Genomic DNA, 4131 nt, shown 5'->3' with positions numbered 1-4131 from the left:
GACACCTCTCTCTCAAAGCATGTGGACATGTTTTTTGATTTTCGGTTTTCGCTTGAGGACAAGCGAGGTCTAAGCTTGGGGGAGTTGATACGTCCATTTTGCATCATGTTTTCTTACTGTTATTTATAATGTTTTATCAATAATAATGCTTTTTGGAGTAATTATAATGCCTTCTCTCTGATAATATGCAAGGTATACACAAAGAGGGAGAATTCTGGCAGCTGGAAATCTAGACCTGGAAAAGCTACGCCAGGCTACCTATTCTGCACAACTCCAAACAAGCTGAAACTTCATGGAGATTTTTTATGGAATATTTAAGGAATATTGGAGCAAACAACTACGAGAGGGGGCCCACCAGGTGGGCACAACCCACCTGGGCGCGCCAGGGAGCCCAGGCGTGCCCTGGTGGGTTGTGCTCACCCAGGCCCACCTCCGGTGCCCATCTTCTGGTATATAGGTCATTTTTCCCAGGCGTGCCCAGGTGGGTTGTGCTCACCCAGGCCCACCTCTGGTGCCCATCTTCTGGTATATAGGTCATTTTGACCTAGAAAAAATATGGAGAAGACTTTCGGGACGGAGCGCTGATGCGGCTCGAAGCTACGTCGGTATTTCCCCAAAGAGGAAGGGATGATGCAACACAACAGCGGTAGGTATTTCCCTCAGCTATGAAATCAAGGTTATCAAACCAGTAGGAGAACCAAGCAACACAACGTAAACAGCCCCTGCACACAGATAACAAATCCTCACAACCCGACGTGTTAAAGGGGTTGTCAATCCCTTTCGGGTAACGGCGCCTCAAGATAGGCAAACAGACATGAGATAAATTGTAGTAGATTGATAGATGGAACGCCAAATAAAATAAATGAGAATAAAACGTCACAAGGTATTTTTGTATTTTTAGTTTAGTAGATCTGAAAATAAAAGCAAAGGAAAATAGATCGCAAAGGCAAATAATATGAGAAAGAGACCCGGGGGTCGTAGGTTTCACTAGTGGCTTCTCTCGAGAAAAATAGCAAACGGTGGGTAAACAAATTACTGTTGGGCAATTGATAGAACTTCAAATAATCATGAAGATATCCAGGCAATGATCATTACATAGGCATCACGTCCAAGATTAGTAGACCGACTCCTGCCTGCATCTACTACTATTACTCCACACATCGACCGCTTTCCAGCATGCATCTAGTGTATTAAGTTCATGGAGAAATGGAGTAATGCAATAAGAATGATGACATGATGTAGACAAGATCTATCTATGTAGAGATAGACCCCATCGTTTTATCCTTAGTAGCAACGATACACATGTGTCGGTTCCCCTTCTGTCATTGGGATCAAGCACCGTAAGATCGAACCCACTACAAAGCACCTCTTCCCATTGCAAGATAAATAGATCAAGTTGTCCAAACAAAACACAAATATCGGAGAAGAAATACGAGGCTATAAGCAATCATGCATAAAAGAGGTCAAAGAAACTCAAATACTTTCATGGATATAAAAAGATAGATCTGATCATAAACTCAAAGTTTATCCGATCCCAACAAACAGACTACAAAAAGAGTTACATCATATGGATCTCCAAGAGACCATTGTATTGATAATTCAGCGAGGGAGAGAGGAAGCCATCTAGCTACTAACTATGGACCCAAAGGTCTACAAAGAACTACTCACGCATCATCGGAGAGGCACCAATGGAGGTGGTGAACCCCATCCGAGATGGTGTCTAGATTGGATCTGGTGGTTCCGGACTCTGCGGCGGCTGGAATTGATTTTCGTCGACTCCCCTAGGGTTTCTAGAATATTGGGGTATTTATAGAGCAAAGAGGCGGTTCGGGGGGCACCCGAGGTGGGCACAACCCACCAGGGCGCGCCTGGGCCTCCTGGCGCGCCCTGGTGGGTTGTGCTCTCCTCGGAGCACCCCCCAGGCGCAGCCTTGGCCCATTAGGTGTCTTCTGGTCCATTAAAAATCTCCATAAAGTTTCGTTGCATTTGGACTCCGTTTTGTATCGATTTCCTGCGATGTAAAAAACATGCAGAAAACAGCAACTGGCACTTGGCACTATGTCAATAGGTTAGTACCAAAAATGATACAAAATGACTATAAAATGATTATAAAACATCCAAGATTGATAATATAACAACATGGAACAATCAAAAATTATAAATACGTTGGAGACGTATCAGCATCCCCAAGCTTAACTCCTACTCGTCCTCGAGTAGGTAAGTGATAAAAACAGAATTTTTGATGTGGAATGCTACCTATCATGCCATATCATATTTGTTTTCTTTATAGCATGGACATTTGGACTTTTATATTGTTCAAATCAATAGTCTAGTTTTGACGTGATAATTTAAATACTCAAGCATATCAACAAGCAACCATGTCTTTCAAAATATCAAAGCTAAAATAAGCTATCCCTAGCCCATCATGCTCAATCATTGATCCATTCATGAAACACACTCGCATATGAGCTACACCCAATACTCAAGTACGATCATATTGCCTCCTAGTTGGTGCTTTTATAAGAGAAGATGGAGACTCAAATTCAAAATAAAAAATTGTATAAAGTAAAAGAAGGGCCCTTCGCAGAGGGAAGTTGGGATTTGTAGAGGTGCTAGAGCTCAAAGCGAAAAACTTAGAGATAAAAATATTTTGGGAGGTGCATCCTTCCCACCAACGAAAACGACTTAGAGTTCCCAACACTTTCCATGCTAGATATATCATAGGCGGTTCCCAAACAGAAAATAATGTTTATTCCTTTTTCAACCATACTTTCACTTTCCATGGCTAGCCGTATCCACGGTTGCCCTCCAACACTTTCCAAGGAATTTATTATTTGATAACATAAAGTAAATTCATTTTTCATTTCAGGACTGGGCATCCCTAATACCTTTGCCTTACTCTCGTGCAATGACATGTGAATAAACACTTATCGTGAGAATAACACATCTAGCATGGAAAATATTAGCCACCCCTCACCGCTCCGCGAGCGGAACGAACACACAAACGAGAAGTTTATTTTGAAAATTAGAGATGCACTACAAAAAAATACACTTCCGTGATGATACGTGTTTGTCACAGTAGGTCGCGTTTTTTGTCATGCATGTACATCCATGATGATTTTATGACAGAATCAAGATAGTCATACATGTGCTGTCGTAGAAGTGTTCCATGACATTACCAAAATTATCATCACGGAAGTGTCCACTTCCATGACGATAAATCGCGCGTCACAGAAGTGCTTTCGTCAAGGGTGACCGACACGTGGCATCCACCGTAACGGAACGCCGTTAAGCTATCGGGTCCGGTTTTGGTTCTGATAACCCGTTAACAGCCCCGACCAATGGGGATTTTCCACATGTAAAATCATCATTGGCTGGAGAAAACACGTGTCGGCTCACCATTGGGACAGATGTCATCCACTCATTGGACCCAAGGCGCCTATGATACGTCGACACATGGCACGACCCAACAGAGGCCCATTCCTATGAAAAGGCCGACCCGTTTGACTTGGTCAAAAGGTGGCATGCCGGCCCACGGAAAGTGTGTTAACAGCATGTTCGCATATAGCCCATTTACAGCCCACTAACTCACGACCCGTTACGGCCTACCGGAATTAGGCCCAGTAGTGTCATCTGGGCCGTCCAATATGATTCCATCCCGTTGTAACTTCCGGCCCATGTATGGCCCATGACGTATTTTGGCCCATATGAGTCCCTTTGTAACTCTTGGCCCATTAACGGCCCGTGGTGAAACCGGCCCATAATGAATAGTGTATCGCTTTATACCCATTAGCGGCCCATTATTCCATTGGGTCGTTCCAACCCGTGTTACCTTTCGGCCTTCTCAGGGCCCATTTATTCTTGGGCTCATTTCCAGCATTCGGTTACTTACGGCCCGTTACTGGCCTTTTCTGCTTGTGGGCCAAATTCAGCCCGTGGATACAGTCGGCCCGTTTGTGGCCTGTTAATCTGTTGGGCCATTTTCATAGCATCATCAAATATGGCCTATTAACGGCCCGTTATGGTCAGCCCATAAAACGTACGATTTCCACTCTAGCCCGTTTACGGCCCCTTATACGGCCCGTACAAGGCCCATAGATGAGATGGCCCGTAGAGGGCCCATGGATCCTA

Source organism: Aegilops tauschii, chromosome 6 (assembly GCF_002575655.3).
Source record: "Aegilops tauschii subsp. strangulata cultivar AL8/78 chromosome 6, Aet v6.0, whole genome shotgun sequence".
Classification (NCBI taxonomy): domain Eukaryota; kingdom Viridiplantae; phylum Streptophyta; class Magnoliopsida; order Poales; family Poaceae; genus Aegilops; species Aegilops tauschii.
This window is presented reverse-complemented; position numbering follows the sequence as displayed.